Raw genomic sequence first — 13123 nt, 5'->3', positions numbered from 1 at the left:
ATCTCTCCCCAAATCCATGTTCAGTGATATCATGTTGGAAGCTTGAAATTGGCCATGGTGGAAGTATTTGCAGCATAAGAATTGGCAAACACTCCAAATCAGGGCTCCTTCTCCTCCCCCTGCCTCCAACCCAGTCATTAAACTTTTACCAGCACACTGGTACTAGATCAACTTAATCAGTTTAATTTAACAAATATTGAGTACTTCATAAAAGTACATCCCTGTGCTGGATATTTGTCATCCTGCTTTCAACAGGTATTTGTCATTTCCCAATAACTTGATTACTTAGGTGGTTTGGAAGCTTTCCTTATTTAACCAGTACCATATTTTAGAGTGATGGTTTGCCTCCACTCTCTTGTGAAATGGGAATGCAAAGCCAACACAAGTTTGAGTTTTCTCCTTGGATTTGGAGTATTGGCAATATGTCCCATGGATGTGCAAGGGAAGACCTTTCTACTTCCTACTAGAAATTCAGCTCCTAATAGATATATACTTACCTTTAAAAAGCTGTTCTTTGATTGGCTCTTCTGACAATGGTTCATGGTAGAAATTTGGGATCAGTGATTATCCAGGGGATCATGGATGGTTCTTTTGTTATTTGTTCCTGTGAAAAGTAGAAGCATTATGTTTCTTTCTATCCCTATAAAAGATTCCCTTCATAAGTGTATACAAACTGGGTCCTGGCCCTACTACCTCTTAGGTTAGACATTCAGGGTCACTTTATATTTGCAATTTCAGATACACTAATTCAGTGACATTGAGATTAGAGTGGGAATCATTAACAGTGCTCTGTTAATGCCAATTACCTCCGCAACAGTCAGACTAGAGACAGATAAGAGTCCCTGATGACTGATTAAAATATGGTATCCTGAAAATTGTCTAGTTTGAGTGTAGATGTAGCACAAAGATTTGTTATCTGAATTAACTCAGATTGAATGCTAATATTGGGAAAACTCACCAGGAATAATATAACTGTTATACTTCCCCAGTGGGAATAAAATAGAAAGAACTTTACACTTCTGGGCCATGTTAAAGTCAGGAAAATTGGGATTGAAGTCTTTTATGATAACTTTTAAGTCATAAAGCCTACTAATGAGAGGGTCGAAGTAAAAATAGTAGAACTAAGTATGGCATTAAAGTTTCTATGATGTTACCTCCTTAATCTAATTTTAACATTTGATTTATGCTTTTCAAATAGTGTTATATATAACTCAAAATTTTCATAAGGGAGCAAACTATTTTTTTTGTGGTGGGTTCATTTCCTTTTGCCCAATGCTATTGTCTTCAGGTAGTACCCAGAATTTGGATAATTACCTCCTTGTAAAACATAACTTTGGAAAAGATTTTAGAGATTAGAAAATGATTGGCCAAATAGAACTAATATCAGACATGGTAGTGAGCTTTAAAGAGCCAGGTTTTATTTTAACTAATGAAAAATCAACATATGGATAATGCTGAGGAATGAAATAAAAAATTAGGAAAAGCATCTTTGAGTTGCTGTTTGTTTAAGCTAGCTCATAGATGCTAAAATGTAGGAAATATTTGTATTCCTAGAAGGTTATAATGATATAAAGTGCATTTATTTATTCATTTAAAAAATTGTATTCTTCTTTTTAATTTAGAAAGGTAAAAGAAAAAAACAAAAAATGGACAAAATTTTTATTCTCAGAAAAATTCTATTAAAAATAGTTATATTAAAAATAGTTATATATTTGTGTATTTATCAATGGGTACACATATGCACATCTATATGCACATGTGTGTATATACATGTCTCTAAACACACATATGTATCTATATAGACACATATGTATGTATCTCTGAATGCATTTATCATTGTTATCTATCGATCTATCTATCTATCTATCATTCTATCTATCTTATTTGTCAGAAAATTCAAAAGGTTTTTCTGGTTTCTCTAAGATTGAGGACTCAAATAATGCAAAATTAAATGCTGACCTGAACTTACAGGAAAAAAAAATGGAATCTTTGTTCACCAGAAACAAATGGGAACTCTGAAAACCAGAACTCTAAGAACCTGATTTGAGACTACATCATCCATCTGATGCTACTCTACCATCTCATATTCCTACCATGAGTCTGAGTGACCCAGTTTCTCTGTATCTGCACCATCATTTGTTATTATCACTATTTTTTATTTTGGTCGTTCTGATAGGTGTAGAGTGATAACACCTTGTGGTTTTAGTTTGCATTTCCCTGATGGCCAACAATGTTGAAAATCTTTCTTTTCCTTCTGGTATCCCCACGTGCATGTTAATGCCTTCTGTGGTTGTCTCACAGCCCTCGGGCCCTGCTGCTACTGCCTGGCCAAGTGGAATTGCCTCACTGGGATGGGTGGGGACAAGTTCGGCTCCGTGGCGGCCCCGCCCACACTTTCCCGGTGAAAGCGGACAGCTGCCTTGCACCATCTGGGTGCTGCTCTTGCACCGGGGGTAAGGTAAGTACCTTAGTGATCCTCATTGACTCCCAGGTAGGAGGAAGTGGAGGACTGACTGGCACTACGCTGCACAGTTTTGTGATGCCTTTTTGATGACCTGGGGAGTGGAGGCTCACTTCCACCCTGAGCTCGCTGAAAGGGTGCAGGGAATGCCAGGAAGAGGAAGAAAGGGCTTTCCTTCTCTCTCTTCCTTTAAAATTTTTTTGGGCTAAAAATGCACTTACTTTGTCCTCATTCTTTTTTTTGTTATTTTCATTTTTTTTTTTTTTTAAGTAGGCTCCACCCCAGTGCAGGAACTCATGAGCCCAGGATCAAGACCTGAGCTGAGACCAAGAGTCAGGTGCTTTAACTGACTGAGCCACCCAGCCACCCAGTTTGCCCTCACTCTTGATTGGTAGTTTTGCTCTATGCAGAATTTTTGATCCAGTCATTTTTGTTTAGTGCTTTGGAGATTCTCCTCTGTGATCTGTTGCTGCTGAGAATTCTGCTATCAGTCCCATCTGAGTTCCTCTGCAGGAATGTCTCTTAACTTTGGCTATAGTTAAGATGTTTCCTCTTGTTACACTGTTTCTCAGTGATGTTTCATTTATTTGCAGTATTCTGGCTAGGCAGTTAGTGAACTTTCAGTCCTCAATTTGGAAAATTTCTCAACCTTTCTCTTCTCATACTTTCTCTCCACATGCATTCCCTAAGTTTGCTTTTTTAGGAAATTTTGTACTTGTCTTTCATAGTTTTATTTCATCATTTCTCTGTGTTGCATTCTTTTTGACCTCTTCAGTGTGCTCTTCTAATTCACCAATTCTCTTGTCTGGTCTAGAGTATATGCCAAGTGATGAATTTTTTTTTTTTTAATTTCAGTGACTATTTTTATTTCCATGTTTCTAATGAGTTCTTTTTTCTTGCCATCTGATCTTGTTTTATTTCAACTTTTTTATTTTGTAATTTCTTATTTTTTTAGAAGAAAGCTTCATATCTTGAGGACCCTAAAACATACTTATTTTAAAGTGATTTTTAGATAGCAATCTTATTTCTGTCTGGTCTAGAATTAATCCTTCTTCCAGTTGTTGATTTTGTTGTCTATTTTTCTTAGCCTCAGTGTTCCTCATGTCATTTTAAATTGTGGTTTGTGGGTTCATCTTGATTGTGAATTTCTTTGCTTTCTCTTCCTCTTCTCATTCTCTCCTATCTAGTGGTTACTTTCTCTTTGCTCCCAAGATCCTATGTTGGGACTTTGGGGTTTATGTCCTGCTCTGATAATGGCAATATTGCAGATCCAGTCAGCAAATCAGAGTATAAAATCAGTAATGCAAGAAACAACAGGTGTTGGTAAGAATGTGGAGAAAGGGGAACTCTCTTGCATTGTTGGTGGGAATGCAAACTGGTGCAGCCACTCTGGAAAACAGTATGGAGGTTCCTCAAAAAATAAAAAATAGAACCACCCTATGATCCAGCAATTGCACTATTAGGTATTTACCTAAAGAATACAAGAACACTAATTCAAAGGGATATGCACCCTGATGTTTATAGCAGTATTATCTACAATAGCCAGTTATGGAAACAGCCCAAGTGCCCATCGACTAATGAATGGATAAAGAAGATGTACTATATCTATATCTATATATCCACACAATGGAATATTACTCAGCCATAAAAAGAATGACATCTTGCCATTTGCAACAATGTAGATGGAGCTAGAGAGTATTATGCTAAGCAAAATAAGTCAGTCAGGGAATGACAAATACACAAATGATTTCACTCATATGTAGAATTTAAGAAACTAAAGAAATGAGCAAAGTGAAAAGAGAGAGAGAGAGAGGCATACCAAGAAACAGACTCTTACTATAGAGAACAAACTGATGGTCACCAGAGGGGAGATGGGTGGGGGGATGGGTGAAATAGGTGATGGGGATGAAGGAGTGCACTTGCTGTTATGAGCCCCAGGTGATGTATGGAAGTGTTGAATCGCTATGTTGTGCACCTGAAACTAATATTACACTGTGTTAACTAACTGGAATTTAAATAAAAACTTAAAACAATCAGAGTATAGTTTGCTCCTGTTCTTGACCTTGAGGTCAAGTCTGTCTCCTCTGGACCACAAGTTTACTTAAGTGGAAACCCCAGGTAGTTTTCTTCCACAGGTTTTTCTAGGCTCCCTTCCCAGGTGTTGGAGCCTCATTCTAATCTCAACCTCATGCAGTGAGACTTTGGTCTACTACTCATGAGGCACTTGTCCTTTTATTCCTTTCATTTATAATCTAAGACAACTGGCTAACTTTTACTCCCCAAACTCTGTAGAACCAGAGATTCTTTCATATATTATGTATATTAATATGCATAGAATATTCATAAATACTATATATTAAATGAAATCATGTTATATTCATATATATTCATACTATATATGAATCCCTAGCACTTAGCTCTTAGTAGAGTGCATGACATCAAGTAGCTACATATTAAATATTTATAAGACTGAGGTTGGTTGACTATGTTATGACCTTGGTTACTAATTAACATAGTGAAATTTTTATACTATTACAATATTTTTCCAAAGAGTTTTTTCTTTGTTAAGCACTGCAATTCTGTGTTCAGATAAAATTATACTGAAGCAAATTTAATTTTTTGAAAATAACTTTATGTTGGTAAGCCAGACTCTATCCTTTGGCTTCAAATGAATTAACATGATTGTGCTAGATTGTAAAGATTTTAAACAGGGGGAAAAAATCAACAAAGAGACTAAATAGCACACTTAGAAGATAAAATTTCCTTTTGGGGAAAAATAAAATAATTTTTTTTAGGAAGTTACTTTGATAAATTTACACTAATGTGTTAGTGTGTTCAAAGCTGGTGATCAGACTTCCAGAAAACTCCTGGCATCCTCAAAAATGTGGTAAGCAATATAAAAGCTAACTAAAAGTTAAAGGAGATGATGTCAGGAAAGGGAAATGATGCTTACAAAGCCATGAACTTTGCAGATGGAGTTGCCCTTAATGGTCTAATATTGATTTAAAGCCAATTTAATTTAAAAGTATACAGACCTTTATTTATTAAATTTCAGAAAAAAATAGATCAGAAAAATTGAGGAAGGGAAGATGGTGGGGTAATAGGGAAGCTCAGAAGAAACTTGACTCTCAAAAATAATTTGTGGTGTGTTTATGTTAAATGGATGAATGAGTTATGTTAAATGGATGAATCCCTGAAAACAATATTTACTAGTGATCCTATCAGAAAAAGAACAAGTACAGTTGATCCTTGAAAAACATGGGGGTTAGAGGCTCCCACCCTCTGCACAGTCAAAAATCTGCGTATAACTTTTGATTCCCCCCAAACCTAATTACAAAGAGCCCACTGTGGATCAGAAGCCTTACTGATAACATAAACAGTGGATTAACACATATTTTTTATGTTATATGTATTACATACTGTATTCTTAAGATACAGTAAGCTAGAGAAAAGAAAATGTTATCAAGAAAACCACAGGAGGGGCGCCTGGGTGGCTCAGTCGTTAAGCTTCTGCCTTCAGCCTCAGGTCATGATCCCAGGGTCCTGGGATCGAGTCCCGCATCGGGCTCCCTGCTCGGCGGGAAGCCTGCTTCTCCCTCTCCCACTCCCCCTGCTTGTGTTCCCTCTCTCACTGTGTCTCTCTCTGTCAAATAAATAAATAGTCTTAAAAAAAAAACCCCACAGGCAAGAGAAAATACATTTACAGTACAATCCACATATAAGTGGACCTACATAACTCAAACCTGTGTAGTTCAAGGGTGAACTGTCCTCCCAGTACTATCACAAACACAGTGTAGTCTGGAGTCAAACAGAAACTCCATGTGTTACAAGTCATGAGGATATCATGGTATTAAAACCAAGTATACCATTGTATCAGTTTCTTTTGACTGCCATAACAAATTAACACAATTTTGGTGACTTCAAAGAAAGTTTTTTTCTCTCAGTTCTGAGGACTGGAAGTTGGCAAGGGCCACACTTGTTCCTAAGCCTCTAGGAGAGATTTTGTTCCCTGCCTCTCCCACCTTCCAGTGGCCGTCGGCATTCCTTGGCTTGTGGTGGCAACATCTTCCGCTCTGTGTCTGTCTCTAAATTCCATCTGCCTCTCTCATGATGATACTTGTGATGGCATTTAGGTCCCACACAGATGATCTAGGATAAGCTCTTTGTCTTCAAGATCCTTCATCATATTTCTCGTGGTATAAAGTACTATCCATTCTTCTGCCCACATAAGGTCCTATTCATTAAGACATTATCTTCGTTTGCTAGGGCTGCCAAAACAAATACTGCAAGCTGGGCAGCTTAAACAATAGAAATTGATTATATCACAGTCCTGGAGGCTGGAAGCTTAAGATCAAGGTGTTGGCAGGTTTGGTTTCTCCTAAGGCCCCTCCCCTTGGCTTGTAGACAGCTGCCTTCTTGCTGCATCTCTTACAAGTTCTTTCCACTGCACACACCTGCCCTTGGTGTCTCTTTGTGTGTTCACATTTCCTCTTCTTATAAGGACACTACTCAGATTGGCCCACTGTACAGGCCACCTTTTAATTTAATTTCCTCCTTAAAGACCTCATCTCCAAATATAGTCATATTCTGATGTACTGGGGATTAGGGCTTCAACATGTGAATTTTGGCAGGGGACACAATTCAGTCCATACCAGATATGAACATATCTTTTGTGGGGGGGCACCATTTAACCCACTACAAATGTGTAACTTTCATTGAAATGAGAAAAAAGTTAAATATAATCTACCATGCTCTATTCACCAATGCAGGCAAGTGTAATACATTTAAGGAGTAGTCTCATCAAAACAGTTAAAATTTCAGAGAAAAAGAACTCTATCAGCAGTTGCTGACAATTAACTAGAAAAATCACTTATGTGGAATAGTCATTTCTCAATGAGGCAAGATTAAATGTAATGCTAGCATATTGCAAAAATCTCACACTGATATTTATTTGGGAATATTTTTTAAAGCTCTCCCTTTCATTTATGGATTTATAGACAACTTGTGAAGATTACAATAGAAAAGAATTCTCCCTTGGTTAAAGGAAAACATATAATTTAAGTGGTGGCATAATTTATACTATATACTGCAATTGCCTGACTTTAATGAGAAAATAAAGTAAATTCCAATACACTTTCCTGGGAATCATTCCAGCTTTCAATAATCAGCTGCAGTGGGATGCCAGGAAGTGGCTGTTCATAGGGAGATGACCCAAAGTCCACATCTATAAACACAAATAGGTTGCTTTCTTGGTAACGTTATCTTTGATTACAAGGAAAGTGAACTAATGTTAATATATATGTTTTCAGAGATATATCATGCACATATTGGTACCTGGGACCAGGACATCTAAGAATGTAAAAGTTACAGATATAAAAAATCACACCAATTTTACAGAAGGTCCCTTGTCTTGTATTTTGCTTCAGAAAAATCTAAACTCCCTTATTCTTTATTCCTGCTCCAGACCTCGAGGTTTTCTGCATTGCCCAAATACAACACTTCCACTTCCCTTCCCATTTCTCATCTGCATGGTTCTTCCATTTGCTCTCAGAATTATGGGCATAGGCTTAGGATTCAAGAATAGCACAAGCTCATTCAGCATGAAGTGTTTCAGAATTCATGACAGTTTGAACACGTATTGGGTTGCATGGAATTCTCCTCTCCCCCCTTCAAAAAATGTCTACCTGGAACTTCAGTAGGTAACCTTATTTGGAAATAAAGTCTTTGCAGGTGTAATTAGTTAAATTAAGATGCAGTCATGCTGGATTAGGGTGAGTTACAACCCACTGCTGTGTCTTTATAAGAAGAGCAGACAGACAGGCACATGCACAGCAGAAGCCACGTGAAGACTGGGGGCAAAGGCTGCAGCGATGTAGCCATAAGCCCACGAATGCCACGTGTTGCTGGCAACCACCAGTAGTCAGCAGATTCAAGGAAGCATTCTTCCCGAGAGCCTTTGGAGAGAGCATGGCCTTGCTGATGCCTTGATGTCATATTTCTAGCCTCTAGAACCGTGAGACAATACATTTTTGTTTTAAGCCACTCACTCAGTCTGTGGTAGTTTCTTATGGCAGCCCTAGAACACAGATACAGAACTTGAGAATGACAATTTGAATCTATGATGGGAGTTTACTCCAGGTGAAATTTGAGAAATGAGCCTAGACATCATATGGTTAAAATTACACCAAAGTAGGGGCACCTGGGTGGCTTCATTGGTTAAGCACCCGACTCTTCATTTTGGCTCATGTCATTATCTCAGGGTTGTGAGATCGAGCCCCGCGTAGAGCTTCGCACTGGGCGTGGAAGCCAGCTTAAGATGCTCTCTCTGCCATTCCCCCCCCCGCCCATTTGCTTCTAGTTAAATAATAAAGTTTTTTAACTAGAAGCAAATCCAGGTATTTTTTTTTTTAAGATTTTATTTATTTATTTGAGAGAGAGAATGAGATAGAGAGCATGAGAGGGGGGAGGGTCAGAGAGAGAAGCAGACTCCCTGCTGAGCAGGGAGCCCGACGTGGGACTCAATCCTGGGGCTCCAGGATCATGACCTGAGCCGAAGGCAGTCGCTTAACCAACTGAGCCACGCAGGCGCCCCAGCAAATCCAGGTATTGTTCAGTTAGTTGTATTAATTGAGATTTTTGAGATAATGTGATTTTTTTTGTTTCTGGGCTCTGGTCTGTGGGGTGGTGCAGGAAGAAATGGGGTTATGTCATTCTTTCTCAAAACAGGAATGGAAAATTTGGACCAAAAAAACCCAATCGCTTAAATACCACAACAAATTGTGAAACATGTAGTCAATTTCACAAATCTTTACCCGTAATTTGCTGAAGTTAAATTAGGAAGAAGGCAAGGGCAAATGTATTAAAATTTTGGTTTATAGGAAGTGGTTAAAAATGTGAAAAAACATGCATGTCTCTATACAGTTGGGGGAAAATCTTTCTTAGTAGTCTCAAAATTTGCATCTTGAGTCATTGGAGAAGGCGATTTTATATTTATATTTACCTTTTGGAGTTTTTTTTTTGAAGGGAGGTAAATGATATGTTTATGTTTGTTACCTGACCAATGAACAGTTTCTCCACCCTAAGTTTTGCTGCCAAAGTGATTTATTTAATGATGGGTAAGCTTTTTGTATCAGTTGGGGTTCCTATTTGGAAGCTGCAGAAGTGATCCTGACAGGGGAATTTGCTGGAAGGATATTAGTGGGGAGGAGAATGCTCATGAGAAGGGGGCAGGCTGTAGGTAGGGGTGCTGTTTAAAGAGTCAGGGGGCATAGAAAGCTGTCCCCAGCCAGAACGACCTGGGCAGAGAGCCACTGCTACTCACACTTTAGCAGCCAGGTATGACCTGCAAGTGTGCTCTATCTTTTGATCCCCATCAGGATGGGAGTCAGTCAGTCACCATCATACAGTACATCATTAGTTTTTGATGCAGTGTTCCATGATTCACTGTTTGCATATAACACCCAGTGCTCCATGCAATACGTGCCTAACATAACATAATAAAAAAAAAAAAAAGGAAAAAAAAAAGGATGGGAGTCAGTGTGTGGAGTTGGCTTCTGATTGGCTGAGCTCAAATCACAAGCTTTGTCTCAGCTATAGCTGGTAGAGGAAGTGTTCCTCTCTTCCTTCACAGTGGGAAGCAGAAAGTTGGCTATATTAATTTTCTAGCGTGACGGTAACAAAGTACCACAGACTAGGTGGCCTAAACAACACAAATGTATTTCCTCGCAGCTGTAGAGGCTAGAAGTCCATCCATGTGTCAGTTGGGTTGGTTCCTTCTGAGGGCTGTGAGGGAGGGATCTCTGGCATGTAGCTGGTCATACTTTCCTGATGTCTTCACAACGTCTTTCTGCTGTACCTGTCAGGGTCTAAATGTTCTCTCCTTACAAAGACACCAGTCACAGGATTAGGGCCCACCCTCGTGACCTCATTTTAATGTACACCTTTAAAGACTCTATCTCCAAAGATGGTTATGTTCTGAAGAACTAGGGATTAAGACTTCAACATATGAATTTTGGTGGAGGGGGGACACAGTTTAGGCCATAATACTGGTGTTTCTCTTCCATTGACATTAACACAGTACAATGTACAGGAGAGGTGACTCTCCCAGAATAGAGATTGGGGTGCTCCTACAAAGAGGGATAGATTCTGGGCAAGTAAAAACGATAAATCTCATTCTACATTTTTGTGTCCCCATAACTATGAAGTTAAAAACAATCTTTTTAATGATATGTACAGAAAACTTGAAAATCTAAAAAAAAACCAACCACATATCATAATATTCAGAGTTGGTAAAGGTGCAAAAAAAGAAAAAAAATGAACATGCTCTCTCTGCCGGTGGGAATACAGGCTTGTATCCACCTTCTTATCATTCTACTTTTATGTACTGCTAAAGTAGAGTTGTGCCACTTAAATCTCTCTTCAAGAAGGAATTTGCTATTCAGCTGCAAGGGGAGTGCAGTTAGACCATTTCCTGCCGTTACGCCTTCAGGATCCAGCTCCGCTTTTCAGCCAGGGCTGTGCACTTTTTGGAAACCCCCTGATAACTGAGCACAACAGGTGTACTAGGGCCTGGCCATTCCTGTCCAACACTGGCCTCCTCGAACAGGCAATCTTTGCTCTGGAGCAGCCGTTTTAGTTTGTGTGAAACTTGGTCAGATCCACATGGTGATCTGAGCTTTGCCCACCTGCCCGGTCCTGCATCCTCCTTTCATCTGTCATAGCCTTATCCTGCCCCAGGCTTTCTGTGCTCCTAATTTCATCTCTGTCTGCATCCCAGAGGGTCCAACTCACACACATAACAGCCACACACACACAGCACATATATTTAGTCATATTTTTGTTTTCTTGCTGTTCTCATATTTCTTTGTAGGTCTTTGTTATTCCAGTCATGGATTTGCAAACCAGTGTACTTTTCGGTGCTGAAAACTCTGTGGTTTTAATGTATTATCATTTGTTTCCTCTTTTACCATCTTATCTTTAATGACAGCATGAAAATTTTGTCGTATGTTTTTCTGAAATCAGCTAAGCTGTATTATTGGCCATTCACTATCTTCAAGCTTAATTTGGGACTACTTAATCCAGTGACTCATTTAAGGCCTAGATAGAAACTATGGGAGAGAGACGGACACAGACAGACTGGGAGACCAGAGAGATGTCTCCCTCTGAGTACTTGTACAGCAGAGCATAAAACTGAGTGGCTAGTGGTGACCATGGCCTGTCCTGTGAACTTATGGGCAGAGGAAGGTCTGCAGTTAGAAAGAAGAATCAAGCAGATAAACAGGAAAACAGATTGGAAGAGAGAGGACCTGTTCTGGTTCCCTACAAAATCGTCTGGGTCAGAAGGACACCCTGTTCCCAGCTCCATTCCTGAGTCTTCCCTCTAGGTGTGGTGCCACTCTTTAGAGGCTTTCTAATGAATTCCCTTGACTTTCATGTATTAGTTTAGATTGGGTTGCCATGATTTGCAACTCAGGATGTTATCACTATCACACCACATAAGCACTCTGTATAGCATAGAAGGCTTTCAAAAAAGTTTAGCAAAATCTGCATCTTGTTACATTTTTTTAGGTGATTTTTTTTTTTTTTTGCTGTTTCTTCTCAGTGGTCACAAATCCTCCTTTATTGTTTGAATTTATTGTCTTGAGCTGTAGATATATGGTAATGCTAAGCACAGTCTTCTGCAACCTGTTGTCACTTATAAAATATTACTTAGAAAAAACAAAGCAGGGAGAGACAGAAGGAAGGAGGGACAGAGAGGGAGTGGGTGACTTTACTATTGGACTAAAGGAAAGATTTTCCTCTTCACTAAAGAATCAGATTTTAGATAAAGGATTTTTGTTTACATGAGGAGTCCAATTCCCAGTTCCTTTGTTGGGCCAAGGTTTTAGGCTTACTGTGGGCAAGGGAACTAGACAGAAACAGCTCCCTTGACTGAAAGCTGAATCTGGACATACACCAGCAGAGAAGTTGTCACCAGTTTGAATTACCCGAGTAAAAGGGTGGGGATCTTTATTTGGATGAGATTCCCTAGATCACCTGGGAACATGGATTTCCTCCGTATGTATCCCAAAATGGGCTGTAATATTCCACAAAGAGTACTGGAGGTAAAAATTCAATTAAAATTGGTAGACATGGATGAATCCCTTCTTAAAAATGATCTCATGATTCAAATATACTGAATAATCCCTCCTTCCTTAGCCCATATCACGCTGGGTTTTCTTTTCACCAAGAAACGGCCTTTATTTTTGCCCTACTTTTTCCAGATGTCTCAAACTCCTATGCTAATCTAGAGCCTTCACAATGTTCCCCAAGGGCAGGCCTCATCTTGCATCTGGACTAAAGAATTGACTGGAAACCCATGCTCTGACCATGTGTCTTGGAGTCACCTTCCAAGTTCTCTGAGGTAATTCCTCTCCTTGGCAGCCATGTCTTATCTTTTTTAATCTTGTCACTGTCTGGAACAGGGCACTGGGGTCCTGAAACTTGTTCTCCTTATCATTTTGTTGCCATTTGGAAATGAGTGAGTTCTGCTTTTCTGTCTTATCCAGCTGTTGTTATTGATTATTCCAGACTTCTTCTTTGATCCTGGAATCTGTGACTGGAAAATGTAAGACTACAGAGAATACAAGCCAGTGGTGTTTTCCAAATGTGTGTGCAGACTCT

At 39.1% G+C, this 13123-nt stretch overlaps 1 long non-coding RNA gene across 2 annotated transcripts in view; it reads left to right on the top strand.

Moving 5' to 3' along the window:
- The first annotated feature begins 2337 nt into the window (after positions 1–2337).
- Positions 2338–13123, top strand: part of LOC118007761 — a 101074-nt gene continuing 90288 nt past the window's right edge. For both annotated transcript variants that reach the window (XR_004678478.1, XR_004678479.1), the window contains exons 1-2: positions 2338–2458; positions 12724–12863. This is a non-coding gene — a long non-coding RNA (uncharacterized LOC118007761). The remainder of the gene's footprint in view (positions 2459–12723; positions 12864–13123) is intronic.

Source organism: Mirounga leonina, unplaced genomic scaffold (assembly GCF_011800145.1).
Source record: "Mirounga leonina isolate KUSES-001 unplaced genomic scaffold, KU_Mleo_1.0 Mir_125, whole genome shotgun sequence".
NCBI classification, from domain to species: domain Eukaryota; kingdom Metazoa; phylum Chordata; class Mammalia; order Carnivora; family Phocidae; genus Mirounga; species Mirounga leonina.
The sequence above is the reverse complement of the archived record's forward strand: the minus strand, read 5'-3'. Positions and strand labels throughout refer to the sequence as shown.